This window comes from Peromyscus maniculatus, chromosome 5 (genome assembly GCF_049852395.1).
Source record: "Peromyscus maniculatus bairdii isolate BWxNUB_F1_BW_parent chromosome 5, HU_Pman_BW_mat_3.1, whole genome shotgun sequence".
Lineage (NCBI taxonomy): Eukaryota > Metazoa > Chordata > Mammalia > Rodentia > Cricetidae > Peromyscus > Peromyscus maniculatus.
In genome coordinates, this window is record NC_134856.1 from 16,519,594 (window position 1) to 16,536,327 (window position 16,734).

A 16,734-nucleotide genomic window follows, 5' to 3' on the forward strand; every position below is an offset into this window, starting at 1 on the left:
ACCTGGGGAAGCAGCAACCAGGCCTGCTTCTGAGACACTATACAAAGGCTCTAGAAATTCAGTTTTGGAAAATGTCCCCTTTTTCTTTACTGGCAAGGCGATGGCACAGCCTGAGGGTCCTCTGATGTGGCTGTCTCCATCTACTCCTATAGAACAGCATAGAATCCAACAAGGCCTCGGGGTACCACCCCATAAATCCTCTTCTCACTGGAGGTCTATCAGATAACGATTTAAAGAACTAGTCACTGGCTGCAATTAGGCACAGAGAAAATAGATCAGTCCCGTAATTTCCGTGTGTGCAAGGTCGGGCTGGATCCGTAATTAATGTTTGCGCCCGTTAATGAAATGCTCCACAGCTCTGCACTTCTGTCCTTCATGAAGGTAATTTTTCAATTGATTAGTAAAATAATACTTGAAAAGTAAATGCACCTGCTTCTTCCCCGAAATGTCTCAGTCAACCGGACACACTGGTTGGGACACTAAAAAAATACCACTGCAATCCAGTGGAGACCAGGCCTGCACCATCAGCATGCAGAAAGCCTGAGAAGGAGGCTAGAGGAAAAAGCAATTAGAGTGGCCGTGGTGACCAGAATCCCTGGGCGGCCCAGAGCTGCTCAGCAGCTGCGGCCGCTCTGCCCGGTTCCCACCTGTGATGGACGGCAGGCCAGATGCTGAGATTTGGGGTTCCTACCAGGCAGGGATGTGTGTCGGATAGGGGGAGGCTACTGCAGCGCCCCGGTGGGATCTTGTGCTGTGGTGAGCAGGGTGGCTATTCCACAGGGTGCTGTTGTTGGGGAAAGTGCCACAAACCAGGAAGTTCCAACAAGTGACTGAGGGACCCATCAACAGGTGTGCTGAGTGGGGCGTGCTCCGGTCAGGGCACTGCGAGGCTAAGCACAGACAGGCCATCCCAGGGCCTCCTCTGGCCAAGGCTACCTGCTCCAGCATTTCTTGGTTGTTAGTAAGTGAACCATTTGAATGGGCCTCATCCTGAAACAAAACTAAAAATTCTGAAAACAACATCATCTTATGTTTTATGGAAGAAAATACAGCAAGAAACACAATGGTGTTGATTCTTAGAAGAAAGACTCGAGTATTGCTTTGCTGCTGTGTTTATGTCCCAAATATCTCAACAGCAGCATCCATCTTTCTGCTCACGGGAGAGTCTCACCCACAACATTGAGCCCACGATTCAGACAAAACTATTCAGAACCTGCATCACTTTCCCAGAGTCATTTCTGTCTCTTTGCCATTTAAAGATTCAGTGATCAATTAGTGAACATCAAATATTGAACCACTTAGCCCATCAGCCCCTGACAATTGTCTCTTCCTTCAGCAGCCTGCCAGTCACCAGTGGCTTGTCATGGGTGGCCAGGCTTCTCTCATGTCACTCCCATGGACATCATGAGATTGCTGGCGTTTTTACAGAGATCAGCTAATGCTGTGAACAATATAGCTTATGTTTTAATAAATGAGTGTCAATGGCAATGAGCGGACCAGGCTTCTTGGGAGGACCAATACCACAAAGATGGGCTAATTGATGAGGGTCTCGGTGTCTAAATGATACTAGCTTGTCTTGTATCCTGGAAACCGTGAGAGCTAGGTGGTAAACTTTCATGTGTTAGGACTCCCTTGGCCTGGACAAGGCTGCTTGGAGTGAACCTTGAGGGAAAGGGGTCCCCTAGTACCCTACTACAACAAGCAGAACTTGCCAGCCACTCCAAGGAATAGGGACTTTTGAGAGCACATTGTGGGGTTGGGGATTTAGCTCAGTGGTAGAGCGCTTGCCTAGCAAGAGCAAGGCCCTGGGTTCGAGCCTCAGCTCTGAAATAAATAAAGAGAGAGCACGTTGTTACAGGCCAGACTCTCTCAGAGGACCCAGGTTGCAACAAGCATAGAAGATGCTCACCTGTGGCATGGCCGGACAGCGTGGCCATTTTTGCTGCTGCATTCAGTACCAGCCCAGGCCATAGGCACTGTCAGGACAGCCTGCCTCCGTTCCCTTCCATCCTGGCTCCAATCTGAATGCAGGGAAAACACTGATCATTGGTCAGGACTAGGTCACACACCTCCGCCCCTGCATTACAGACAGCAAACGGTTGGCCACACCAGTGGGTGGGTGTGGGATCTGCCCTCCAAGCTTCATTTGGAGGGAAATCTTACAGTGTAAGAAGGGGTCTAGGGACTGGAGAGATGGTTCAATGGTTCAGAGCACTTGCTGCTCCAGCGTAGGACCTCAGTTCAGTTTCCAGCACCCATACAAATGGCTCACAACTCTAGCTTCAGGGAGCTAACAGACTCTTCTGGCCACCACAGGCACACACATACAGAGAGAGAGAGAGAGAGAGAGAGAGAGAGAGAGAGAGAGAGAGAGAGAGAGAGAGAGAGAGATTGGCACATACAAAATTAAAAATAAAAGAAGTTCTACACACAGGGTACCAGCTACAAACAGAAAGCGCCTCTGCAGACGGGACCCATGTAAGCCATGTCCCCTGACATTTGTTGACACCTGTTACAGCAGCTGCTCCCACGTGCTTGGTTAGTCACTTCTGTGAAGGGAGCCACAGTCACAGGTTTCAGAGGAGGAGACTAAGGGACAGAGGGGCGCACCGATTACAAGGGCTCAAGTCAGGGTCGTGTTCAGCTTTGTCCTTCTTGTAATGGTGTCGTCAATCCAAAAGACAAACCTGAGGAAGGGTTCTTAGTGGTCCCTGAGGAAATCCCAGGCTGTGCACCAGCAGCAGCCCAGGTCCTTACACTCACTGACCCAGAGCCAGGGGCCTGCCTGCACCTCACACCTAGACACACACAATAGTCCTTTGAGTTTCTGAGGCCACTAAAGAAACCACAGCTCCAGGGATGTGACCATGCCCAACTCTTGCTCTTTGGCTTGAGAGAGTCCCCAGTGGACTCGACTCTGCTTTCTTTGCTCAGGTCTCTGACCCACTTTGACCCTACCTCGTGTTCCTCATCTGGAAGACACAAAAAGTAGACTATGTCAGAGGTTACATGGTGGCCTCTTGTTCCAGAGTGGCCCACACAGAACTTCTGTTTATTTGTGTGTGAGCCTCCACCTCTCCTGTGGTGTGCCCAGCCTTGAGGCCACCACTCAGAGAACCATGGTTACCACTTATGTGATGGTCTCAAATGCTGGGAAGGCCACAGCTGCTCCAAGAGGTCAATGTGTGGAAAGAAAAAATGGAACCCTTGTCTGTTACCCAGTAACCTTGCTCATTTGACATTCCCTAGCCCAGCAGTAGCCTCGTGACTCCATGCCCCTCCACTGTCCAGGGGACAAGTCACTAGTCACAGATGGCCACCAGAATTTAATTTTAAATGAGTTGAAAAGAAACACAATGAAAATCCCGCTTTCTTGGGCACAGTCCCCAAATTCCAAGAGTCCAATAGCCACACATTGCTAGAGACTAGACACAGGGTGTGTCTGTTACCCAGGAAGCGCCCCGGGACAGCCCTGTTCCAAGTTTCCCCACAGGACCCCACTGTCCCTCTCCTCCAAGCACCCGGCCTGTCGCAGTCAACCAGCAGACAGGGCACAGTGACCCAGGCGAGCCTGCCCCTCTGTTCGCTGTCTCCTTTCACAGGAGACACTAATCTGTATCACAGCCCCTCTTCTCTGTACGAACAATGGGAGCGGCCCTGGGAAGGGCCTGCCCCACCCCCTGCACCTCCTTTCGACTCCCTTAATAGGTGAAAATGCTCCGTTATTTCAAATGAATATAATTACGAAATCCTCTACTTAGAGTAATGTGCCTCCTTTGTAGGGAGCAGACGTCTCCTTTCTCTCGTCCTCTCCGCACCGAGAGGCACTTTACCGCTTTGAAAAGCACGATTCACTGGTCTCCGTGGGCCGGCCTCTCCCCGCTCGGCGGTGGGGCGCAGTGACTTTGAACCACTCTCTGGCCCCACATCTCCAGTGCTCCGGCTCTTTTCTTGTTTGGGCATGGAGCTCAGGAGGCCACCCACATGGAGGACAAGCCGTGACCCCCAGGCTCTCAGGAACATTCTCATCCTTGTTCAGACCCACTCAAAGTTGAATCCTACCCCTCCCAGCCTGAACCAAGGCTACCCCTCTTCCCCACCCCCCACCTGGTTTCCTTGGCTAACACGAGAATTTTCTTCCTCTAGAAGCCACCCTTCCTGCCCGACGCCAAACCCCAACACAACGCTGTCCACCCACGATGACTTGAGTTCAAAGCACACCTGTCCCAGTGAAGTCTTTGATAAATCACTCTCTTTAGGGTTTAACTTCTACAACATGAGCAAGAAGTTTCGATTCATTCTCCAGGTTTCATGATGGCACACTTTCCCTCAGTGATTGATCTAAGCAAGGACATATGATGTTTGGTCTTAGTGCTGGTTAATTTTTTTTTTTTTTTTTTTTTTTTTTTTGTCAACTTGACACAAGCTAGAGTCATCTGAGAACCTCATATGAGGAACTGCCTCCATTGGCCTGTGGGGCATTTTCTTGATTAATGATTGACATGGAAGGACCCAGCCTATTGTGGGTGCTGCTAAGCTTGTGCAGGTGGTCTTGGGATATATAAATGTGATGGTTTGAATGAGAATGGCCTCCATAGGTCATATGCTTGAATACTTGTTCTCCAGTTGGTAGAACTGTTTGGAAAGGATTAAGAGGTGTGGACTTGTTGGAGGAGGTATGTCACTGGGGGCAGGCTTTGAGGTCTCAAAAGACTTATGTAATCACCAGTACCACCTCCTCTCTGCCTTGTGGTTGTAGATAAAGATGTTACTGCTCAACAGGTCTGTGATAGTTTGACTAGGTGTGGTCCCCATAGACTCAGGTGTTTGATTGCTTGCCCCATAGGGAGTGGCACTATTAGGAGGTGTGGCCTTGTTGAGGTAGGTATGGCCTGCTGGAGGAAGTGTGTCACTGTGGGGGCAGGCTTTGTGGTCTCATATGCTCAAGCTTCGCCCAGTGCGGCACACAGTCTCCTTCTGCTGCCTGTGGATCCAGATGTAGGACTCTCTGCTCTTTCTCCAGCACCATGACTACCAGCATGCTGTCGTGCTTCTCACCATGATGATAATGGACTAAAGCCAGCCCCAATAAAATGTTTTCCTTCATAAGAGTTGCTGTGGTCCTGATGTCTTTTCACAGCAATAGAAACCCTAAGACAAGTCCCTCTGCCATCATGGACTCCAACCCTCTGAAACAGTAAGCCAAATTAAACTTTCTTTCATAAATGCCTTTGTTGTGGTGTTTTATCACAGCAATAGGAAAGTCACTAAGGCAAGAAGGACACAAACTAAATAACCCAGGAGAAGCAAGCCAGTAAGCAGCATCCTTCCACAGTTTCTGCTTCAGTTCCTGTTTCCAGGCATCTGCTCTGAGTTCCCTGACATCTCTCAGTGATGGAGCGTGACCTGAGAGTTATGAACTGGAATAAATCTTTCCCCTCCCCAAATTTCCTTTGCTCATGGTGCTTTATCACAGTAATATAAACCCTGTGACAGATATTTGTACCAGGGCATGCTGTATTGCTGACCTGACCATGTGGTTTTGGGAGGACTGTGGTGGCAGTCAAGCTTTGGGCTTGAAAAGTCATTGAGTGCTCAGAGCTCTGTAGATAGTTCTATAGGATCTTGGAAGATAAGAATGATGATCAAGCCAGGCGGTGGTGGCACACGTTTTTAATCCCAGCACTCGGGAGGCAGAGCCAGGCAGATCTCTTTGAGTTCGTGGCCAGCCTGGTCTACAGAGCAAGATCCAGGACAAGCACCAAAAGTACACCGAGAAACCTTGTCTGGAAGAAAAACAAAACAAAAGAATGTTGAGAGCAGTGCAGACGATAGAGGCCTGGTTTGTGATGTTTCAGAGAGAAGTAAAGACTATTGTGGCTGTTTGATATTTGAAATTAACATTCTGTCATCTGGAGCTGAAAAACTGTCTATAATTTACAAGAGAAGGTGAAACCTTTGCTTTCCTGGGATACTTGATACTGGTCAGCTAGGGCTGAAGAATCCATTCTGAGAGATATCAGCATCATTGAGATGGAATCTTCTGAGAAGTCTTTCCTCAGAGTCAGCACACAGAACCTGTGGTCCAGAAAGGACCAAAGAGGTACCTTGTGCTGGCAGCTGGACTTGGTAATGTGTAAGAACTTACCAGGTAGTACTGGTTTTAAAGACATGAGAGGATCGTGGAGAGAGAGCATCTGGGCACTGAGAGGCCAGGGGAGGCCATTAGTTGGAGGTGTAATCTCAGATGTAGTTGAAACCCCTAGATTGAAAGGGTCATGGAAAGAAGTTAAGGGTTGGTTCCATGTGCCAGGGTCAGAGTCCCTGAAGAGTGTTAGAAGCCCTAGCCAATCCCTAGGTACCTGGCTGCGCATGCACTGTCCATCAGTCAGGCAGAGTGCTTAGTCATCCCAGGGCCTTACGTCCTACATAATATATGCGCCAAGTGATTGCATAATCTTCGAGCAGCATGATCATGTAATCTATGAGCATGCGTGGCATAGCTACATAAGCCCATATGCGCATGCTTTGGGGGACCCATAAAAACAGATTCCACCCATTTCCCTGTCCCTTCTTCCACACTGTCCACTTCTAGTAGGCCTATATCACAACCCCTCTTTACTCATCTCTAATAAAAAACGCTTATAGTGGATTTCATTTGTACCACATGGTTTCTCTCACATGGTAAATAGCACTGCAAATAAACAATAAAGAGCCCAGCAGAGGCTGCTGGTGAAGGCGTATCCTGAGTTTCAGGGATGACCCCAGCATGTTAGAGATCCCAGTTCCATGGGGGCAACCACCAGGGACAGCAGCAGGTGTGGTGTGGAGGCAGCCTGAGCTGGCATGACAAGCTACATGAGCTGTAGGTGGTAGATCTAAAGAAGTGGGTCGATCAAAGCCCCCGGAGCCCAGAGTATCACATCAGGTCCCAGATGTCAAGCTCGGAATATTGGATTTTGGTTTTGCTTTGGTGTGATTGTAGCTGTGTCCTGACTCTTCATTTTTGAAATAAGAAGAACATAACTTACTTTTAAAAAAATTTTATAGGCACACACAGTTAACAGGCCTTGGATAGTTTAGTGAAACTTTAGAATTTTAGAGAGATTTAGAGTGTTGAGACTTTGGAGTCTTATTTGTATGTTAAAACATACAAATAAGAGACTTTGGACCTTTTAAAGAGACTGAACTTTTAAAGTGTTCGATTTTTTTTTAAAGACTGTGGAACTTTAAAAATTATATTAAGTATTATATCATGATGTGAATATGACATCTTGGGGACAAATGAGAAAAGAAAGGTTGCAGTTAAACAGTGATGTGTTTGTGTTTCAAGTTGACAAGGGGTCAATTGTGATGGCTAGTTTTATGTCAACTTGAAACAAGCTAGAGTCATCTGAGAGGAGAGAGCCTCAATTGAGAGAATGCCTCCATAAAATTGTCATGTGGGGGAATTTTCTTCATTAAAGATTGGTGTGGAAGAGCCTAGACAATTGTGGGTGGTGGTATGCCTGGGCAAGTGGTCCTGAGTTATATAAGAAAGCTAAGCAAGCCAGAAGAAGCAAGCCAGTAAGCAATATTTTTTCATGGTTTCTGCTTCAGTTCCTGTTTCTAAGTACCCACCATGATGCAGTGTGACCTAAGAGTTTTAAGTTGAAATATACCCTCTTTCCTCCCCAAGTTGTCTTTGATCATGGTCTTTCTTTCTTTCTCTCTCTCTTTCTTTCTTTCTTTCTTTCTTTCTTTCTTTCTTTCTTTCTTTCTTTCTTTCTTTCTTTCTTTCTTTCTTTCTTTCTTCCTTCCTTCCTTCCTTCCTTCCTTCCTTTCCTTCCTTCCCTTCCTTCTTTCCTCCCTCCCTCCCTCCCTCCCTCCCTCCCTCCCTCTCTCTCTCTCTCTCTCTCTCTCTCTCTTTCTTTCTTTCAGTTTATTATGTATACAGTGTTCTGTCTGCATGTATGCCTGCAGGCCAGAAGAGGGCACCAGATCTCATTACAGATGGTAGTGAGCCACCATGTGGTTGCTGGAAACTGAACTCAGCACCTTTGGAAGAACAGCCAGTGCTCTTAATCTCTGAGCCATCTCTCCTGCCCTGTGTTTTATTTCAACAACAGAAACCCTAGGACAGGCTTGGAACACAGAGTATTCTGCAGTTGCGAACCGTCACAGTTTTCTTCAGCCATAAATACACAAAAAGTAGAGACTTGGCCAGGAAGGAAGAGCCAGAATGATGAACACATCTAGGCTGATTGTTCACCATGAGGGCCATGCTGCTTTGTTTACTCAGACACATTTAAATTACAGCAGGTACCCAGCATGCAGAAGGCCCCTAGCAAATTCTGGTTGTGCTGTAGAAATAACAGAAGACAGTGACCTGCTCCCACTGTTCTGGGCTCCAGTGTATTTGAGTTTTGCCCCCAAACCTAGGGGCACAGACTAGGCATGTTTGCTGAGCTGAGCAATAGAGAAGGCTGGAAAGTTAGGAGGATGGGCTGACCCCGAACCCTTCTTCACAGCCTGCCCTCCAGACTCCCTTGGTCTGCAGAGCTTTCCACCCCCACCATGGAGATGCTCATAGACCTCTCACAGGGAGCTGAGGGGCTGAGGACTGTGGGGTGACACGGGATTAAGGACCAGTACACCTGGTAGGTCTATTATTTAGGGACCCATCTGAGGTCAAGCCCTGACTCTGGAGATCACCACGCAGTGGCTGCGAAGCTGCTGGTGCTGGCTGGGGTGTGCACACATCTCATGATAGAGGTGAGTGGGGCCTATCCCCAGCCAAGCCCAGTCATGCGTGTGTGACTCGGTTTCTCTAAGGGCTCAGCACCAACATGGCCTGCAGATCAAGGAGGGCTTCCTAGAGGAGTGTGCATTTAGCTATGCCAGGCACGGGAGCAGCTGTGGATGAAGAGGAGGAGGGCAAGGCAAGGGTGTAACCCAGGCTGAAGGAACAGCATGAGCAAAATGAAGGTTATCTTCTTCATTGGGGAAACACAGAGTGCAGGATGGGGAAGAAAAAAAATCTTTTGACTCTGGAAACCAGCTTCCCGAGAGAACTGGACACTTTCTAGTGGTGATTTCACTTACCCACTCATCCAAACACGGGCTCTGAACCTGTGAAGCAGGCTTGAGGCCATTGGAATGATGGGAACCACATTTAGATCTGTTCTGTTCTCGCTGCTCAGCACACTGAAGTGAGCCTGTCAGGCGCTCCTGTGGGGACACCCACAGAGAAGAAATGAGGGAACAAGGCCCGGAAACCTGAGAACCGGGCACCTGGAGGCTGCAGAGAGGCTGGCGGAGTGTGTGTGTGTGTGTGTGTGTGTGTGTGTGTGTGTGTGTGTGTGTGTGTTATGTGTGGCATGTGTTATGGGTGGTGTGTATAAGTGCTGTGTGTTATGTATGTGTGGTGTGTATATGTGTATATGGTATGTGGGTGGTGTGTGTGTGATGTGGGAGGGTGTAATGTGTGTGTGTGATGTGTATGTGTGGTGTGTGTGTATGGTGTGTGTGTATGTGTGTTTGTGGTGTATGGTATGTACGTGTGGTGTGTGTGTGGTGTGTGTTATATGTGTATGTGGTGTGTGTGTGTGTGTGTGTGTGTGTGTGTGTTATGTGTGGCATGTGTTATGGGTGGTGTGTATAAGTGCTGTGTATTATGTATGTGTGGTGTGTATATGTGTATATGGTATGTGGGTGGTGTGTGTGTGATGTGGGGGGGTGTAATGTGTGTGTGTGATGTGTATGTGTGGTGTGTGTGTATGGTGTGTGTGTATGTGTGTTTGTGGTGTGTGTATGGTATGTACGTGTGGTGTGTGTTATATGTGGTGTGTGTGTGTGTGTGTGTGTGTGTGTGTGTGTGTGTGTGTGTGTGTTGGCAGCTCCAAAAAAGGACATTTTAACCAAGGACAAGTTCCAGCAGATGGGGAGAACATTCCAGGAGAAGGAGGATGTGCAAGTCACAGACAGAAAACAGAGGAGGTGAGGGGACCTGGGGTTGGAAGGGGTGGAGGACCTGGGATTGGAAGGGGTGGGGGACCTGGGATTGGAAGGAGTGGGGGACCTGGGGTTGGAAGGAGTGGGGGACCTGGGGTCGGAAGGGGTGGGGGACCTGGGGTCGGAAGGGGTGGGGGACCTGGGGTCGGAAGGGGTGGGGGACCTGGGGTTGGAGTGCCAAGCAGGACGGACATGGGGCATGAAGCCTTGGTACCTTGGCCTGTCGTAAGCCAGGCAAACCCAGGGGTTGTGGGTTTTAGTCTCAGCCTCCACAGGGACCTCAGAAACAAGCCCTTGGGAAAGGTATGTGGACATCCCTTCTGTCCCGCAGGGCAGGCACAAGTGGTGCACAGGCTTCCTGCAGCCACCTGCTAAGAAGGACTCAGATGGTCTCACAGTCCTTAGCAACTGGCCCCGGCAGGTCCTGTAACCTTCACTGTCTGGCCCGTCTAGAAAAGGCTGCTGCTTCCCAATTTAGAATTCCAGATGGGCAATTATTATCTAGAAAGGGGCAAATCTAAGGGCTGGGGGCAGTACTTGGTAAAGGCTTGTCTACAATTCATAGAGCCTTGGATTTTATCCCCAGTTACCCCAATAAGGGAGGAGGAGGAGCGAGTGGTATTTGCGATCAATCTTGGGGAAATAAAGCTTCTCTCAATTGGAAGAAAAACAACAATAAAAACCAAAGGGGCTGGAGAGATGGCTCAGTGGTTAAGAGTTTTTGCTGCACAATTATGAGGGCTGGGGTTCGAATCCCTACGCATAACAATCTCAGTGTCCCATAATGCCTGTAACTCAATCTCTGAAGGCTCTAACACTCTCTGGCCTCTCTGTACATGCAGGCAAGTATGCATGCACACAGGCATACACACACACACACACACACACACACACACACACACACACACACACACATCTGCTCACACAGATACCCACACAAATAAATTAATCAAATTAAAGTATTTTAAAATAAGGAATATTATGGCAGGGTTTGTGTGGGTTTTGCTTGTTTTTGAAAGAGCTAGGGTTTGGTAGCAGAGACCTGTAATCACAGCTGCTCTGGAGAATTACAAGTTCAAGATGACTTGGGGCAACTTAGTAAGACCCTGTCCACTCCCCCCCCCCCAAACACACAAAGAGGTCTAAGTATATAGCTCAATGGTGGATAACTTGCCTAGCATGCATAGACCCTGGTACCACACACACACACACACACACACACACACACACACACACACACACACACACAGAAATCTCACCATATGTCATATACACATAAGCCTGGCTGCTGGAGAGTATGAGACAGACAGACAGATCACTTGAGTCCAGAAGTTCAAGAACAAAGCCAGCCTGGGCAACATAGACTCTGTCACCAAAGAAAAAAGAAAAACAGACCCCATCCTCAATTTCCAACATGTTCTGGTGTAGAGAAGATTGGGGAGGGCCTTCCTACTGCAGCTCACTGTCCCGAGACGTCCCACCCTCCATCTCCTAGCTCCTGGAAATCCAATTTCCTAGTTATGGTGCCGCTTATTAAAAGCATGACTGTGGAGGCTGTTTATTCCAAGATCTATTTTTTGTCATAACTGTTTGTAATGGTTAAACCTCAACAGCTTAAACACTCCATACAAAATAATGTATCTTCAATAAACTGAAATATTAACCAATCATATGTAATGGTTCATTTCCAACAGATGCACAGCTCAGAGTCCTCGGGGCATCGTAGAAATTGAAAACCATATTGATGGACTGGCCAGCCTTCAAATTACGCCGTGAGGGAGGAAAAAAGCATAGGAAAAGTCCTCATTATGGCTCCCTGACATTAATTTGAGCATTTTTATATGTATGTCCTATTAAGCACTTTAAGTGCTTTTTGATAATTGTGCTTTGTAGTTTTTTACAGCACTTCGGCCTATTCCCAGTTCAATTTCCTCTTTTATCCGATGTTTGAAATATTGATTTCTGACAGATAAAAGCAAACCTTATAATCTCAGCAGCGAGCAATAAGTGAGTGGGAGAGGCTGCGGAATGCATCGGGGAATGGTCATATTCGAAACAGTCTTTGTTTTATTACATTTCGTCAACAGAATTTACTTACCGCTTGCTGATATTTATGTAAAAAGCCGGGCCGCGGAGAGGGCCGAGATATTGCCAATTTCAGCTCTACTTTTTGCATTTAGTAAGATAAAAGGAGCTTCCCCCTCGGAGCCCGGTGATTGCCGTGGCTTAAACTGCTGTCAGCCAGCTGCAAGTAACTGTGATTTATCTCCTTCAGCCTGTGCGTGGTGTAGCTGCAAACTTTTCTTCCAGGTTTGCATTAAAAGCTGACAGCCTGTCAGGGTGCTTACAGTCTCCCCTCTTGGGTCTACAGGCTCTCCAAAGAGACCCTCGCCGGGGAGAATCCCACACTCCTTTAGACCGGGTCCGACCTTACACCTGACTGTGTGCATTTCCAAGATGCGACTCCGGATCCTGCAGACAAGATTATTTTGGGTGCTACGCAAATTTGTGTCCCTTCTTGTGATGATTTCTGCCACAGTCAATGCGTGTGTTACTTACGGAACGCCATCCTGGCACTAGATGTACAGTGCTGAGGCCTCCCCACAAGGGCATTCACGCATTCACTCTCCAAAGCAGCGGTACTCAATCATGAAGGGTAAGCTTGCTCACGTGCCCCCCAGGGGGACATCTTTGGGGCTCATGACTAGGTAGGGTGTGCTGCTGGCACCTTGGGATATAGGTCCGGGAATCTGATAAAGATCCTTCGAGACACAAGACGATCCCCCACAACACAGAATTCTCTACCCCAGCATGTGGGTAGAGATGATGCTGAGAAGCCCTGTCCTAGAGACATGATTGACAGTGAGCAGGGGTTTGCAGGTAGTGGCGATGAGGGCAGTAAATGAAGTGGGGCAGTGAGACCGAGACATGAGACCTACTTCAGACACCGCGGTCAGAGGAGTGGCACTCAAACTGATACTAAATAACGACAGGATCTGCAGCAGATCCAGGGGAAGGCCTGCCCGGCAGAGAGAAGCCTGGGAGCTTCGTGACAGGGACTGGAGTGGCCCCGTACTGGGACAGTGGGACAAACACAGAGTAGGGACGTGCTTCTGAAGTTACGTTGGCAGAACTGCCATTGAACGTGGCAAACCCAGGAAGCAGAGGACCTGAGGATGACAGGGAGCCTCCTGTCTGTAGACCTATTATAGTGTGATCACAGGCATCATGCAGCGTGGAGAGAAAGAAATGAGTATAAAACAGCCTGGTGTGAATCACCGAGGAGGGGACACGTCCGTGTGACAGTACCTCTGAAGGCAGTGCAGGAATGAATGGGTGAAGGTCAGCACAAGGACACAGGGACGAGAAGGTCCAGAGGACATGCCATCATGGCACTTGCTCCAGCATCCACACGAGGTTCTCTCTTGTTGCCCTCTGTTCTGTGGGTTAAGGGCACAGACTTCCATCAGGGTTTATTTGTCTCAGCATTCTGGGAGATATTCAAAACCAAGTAAAGGCTGGCAAGGACCTGGCCAAGCTGCACCCAAAAGGAAAGTGGGAAGGAGATTCCCACTTCCCTCAGGCCTTGGGGCCACCCACTCAGGTGCCTGAGCTCCCCTCCCATATCTGATGTGCCTATCACTCCTTCATTCAACAACTACTTATTGAGCACCTACTGTATCCCGCTGAGCCCCAGGCTACACAACGGAGCCACAACAGAGAACCAACCAACCAAACCAGAGGCTGCCTCTCCCGTCTGCTGCGCTGTTTAGTAGTCACGAAGCCCAGGCAGGCTGGCTGTGAGCCCAGTGACTGGATAAAAGGGCACAGTGAGGGTCAGCATCGGCCAAGTGATGCAGCTGTAACAAACACGTGCACTCTCGTTGCTTCCCATTCTGTAGGGCTGCGTTGCCATCCCCGGGGAGCCAGATGGACAGAACAGCCGGCATCTGGAACACTAGTCTGGTGTCATCAACAGAACACAGGGACATTTCTGCCAGCTCAGCACATTTCTGCTTGCCTGTGACACAGGCTTCCTCTCCCATGCTACTGGCCGAAGAAAGCCACGTGACACCACACCTGAATTCAACAGGATGGGTTGGGATCACAGTGCTCCAGGGGTAGTGGGAGTCTGCAGGGCCAAATGAGAGCCATATCCCTAAGAACAAATCCCAAGACCTCTGACTTAAAGAACTGTAGGACCTGGGCCTCAAATCAAGGTCCATTGGCAGAATTTTTAAATTGGCTGCCAAAAATTTTTAATGAGATTTCACATTAAAAAAAAATACAACACAATTCTCCTTTTAACACTACAGAAGTACAAGCCACAGTGGTCCTGCATTCCTGTGGCAGCATCCAGCTGTGGCTGAGCACAGCTGGCCCTGAAGACAGCGTGGATCTCCTCACATGGCCCAGCCCAGCCCTGCTTTCTCTATTCCAGGTGACCTGCCCAACTCAAGGGCTCTCAAGTCTGCAGGCCATGAGCTACTGCATTGTACCAACGAGGAACTGAGGCCCAGACAGAAAAAAAAAAAATGGACCAGCCCAAACTCACAGGCCAATTAATTGCAGACTCAAGACAAAGCCACTGTAGTGCCCAGCTTGACAGGCTGCCGGGAAAGAAAAGGGTTCTGAAAAGGGGAATGGGCCGTGCAGACAGACTTTGGGATGTACACTTGTCCCACAAGCACAGCTCTCAAATGGTGGGGATCATTTGTCATCACCGGATAATCATCACCTAGCATCACCTGTGATTCAGTCAGCCAGTACAGAGCGTCACAGGGCTCACAGGGACAGCGTGAGGCCCTCACCTCTCAGAGAACTGCCTAGACACACGTAGAATGGCATCCACAGGCTTGTCCGCACTGGCCTGGTCTGAGTCCTGTTCCTCTGGTATACACCAAATCACAGGCAAGGGCAACAGCAGTTAGGGACAGAGCGGCTGCCTGGGAGCCCGGCTTGTGCTTGAGTTTGAATCTTCCCGCATCTATCTGCCTCTATGCCATGGGGGGAACTGAGTCAAGAAGGGTTGTGTGTTGTCTTTCAGCCGGTGTGTGTGGGCCCTGCAGAAGTGGGTGGTCAGTTAGTCCGGCTGCCACCGCGTATGCTGGGCAGCATCATGCTCCTCTTTTTTAAGTCCTGAAGGTTCTCATAAGCTGAGGCTGGGGGAACTGCTAAGACCTGTTCCTCTTTGTGCCACAGATATATAAACTTGACCTCACAGTGGATGCTGACCTCATAGGCGAGTCATATGTTAGTCAGCCTTTCTTTGCTATGACAAAATACCTTACATCACTTCAAAAGTCTCCACCAAACACCCTTCAAAGACACGCCTCCTCCATCCCCCAGTGACCTACTTCCTTTACCTGGCCCCACCTCCTGACAGCCCATCAGTAGATTAATCCACTGATGAGGTTAATGCCCGATGATCCAGTCACCTCTTAGTGGTGCCCCCAGATGGAGACCAAGCCTTAATGGAAGTGTGATAAGTCTTTTGAGGGACACTTTATATCCAAGCCACAACAGGTAAAGATGTCTCACATCTCTCCCTATGACAGTGGTTCTCAACCTTCCCAATGCTACAACCCTTTAATATAGTTCTTCATGCTGTGGTGACTCCCAACTATAAAGTTATTTTGTTGCTAATTCATAACCATAATTTTGCTACTATTGTGAATCATAATGTAAATATCTGATATGCAAGACATCTGATATGTGACCCCCAGTGGGGTTGCGACCCACAGGTTGAGAACTGTTTCCCTAAGACCACATTGCACCTGCCAGCACTCACAGGAAGCTCCAGACTAACCACAGGGTGGGATTTGCTGTGCTCATGAGACCTCTCAACAAGTGCCATCAACACTGCCTACAAAGCCAACACATGGCTTCATTCTTGCCACCAGGGCTTTGGGCTAGCTTGCACACTAGCCCCCAGGCCCCAGCCTGATGGGTCAGAAGCTTCAGGAACATGCCTACTTCCCTGTTACATTGTCTTGTGGGGGAGCATATGATGTTCTGAGTGATGTGTGTTGTTGACATGTGCCATGCCAAGGACCGTAATGCCTCAGACTGTGGGAATGGCAAAGCCTTCCCCAGGTCAGGCTCAGGGAAATGGCAATGCCTTTGCCTGGTCCATGTGTGGATGGATGCTGACAATGTGTACAGGAAGGTATCACCTGTGGCTTCCTCTCCCTGAGTGTTTGCAGCCAAAATCTGCTCTGCTATAGAGACCTCCAACCTAGATTAACTAAGGCTGCCCCATTGCTCAGCGGCACACCATAAACCCACTTGCTTATTCCGCTGTCTATCATAAACTTACCTCCTTGATTCAGATGTATGAAACAAACACTCTGGATTTCCTGGCTGCTGCTGTTGCACGTCTATCAGCACAAGGCCCACCCACTCCCAGCTTTTCCATACATGTGTCTGTGTGTCTGTCCTTTCTCCATCCCTTGTTGCCCTGGTCGGGTCAGTCCACAGTCATGCAGTTCCAGGCCTGGCTAGCAGGTTTTAGGTTCTGAATGTGCATTCTAGCCCTTTCTGCTTGTGGCCGCATAGTTTTCCTCCAGTTATTTATGTTTAGTGGGGGAAGCGACTTGTTTCTTTTTATAGTAACTCAAGGACAATCCTCTCCGAATGATTGTTTTGTTTGTTTGTTTGTTTGTTTGTTCCTTGGTTTTCTGGGATTGAACTGAGAGCCTTGTATGTGCTTGTCAGGCATCCGTCTTCCCAGCTGCACTC

At 48.7% G+C, this 16,734-nt stretch overlaps 1 long non-coding RNA gene across 1 annotated transcript; it reads right to left on the minus strand.

Annotated features, from left to right (window-relative positions):
• Nucleotides 1-8,795: 8,795 nt before the first annotated feature.
• LOC143273143 (uncharacterized) lies at nucleotides 8,796-15,181 on the minus strand. Its single transcript, XR_013051056.1, has 3 exons — nucleotides 14,805-15,181; nucleotides 13,303-13,433; nucleotides 8,796-9,210 (listed from the first exon to the last, which is right to left on the minus strand). It is a non-coding gene; the product is annotated as an uncharacterized LOC143273143 (long non-coding RNA).
• Between the last annotated feature and the right edge of the window lie 1,553 nt (nucleotides 15,182-16,734).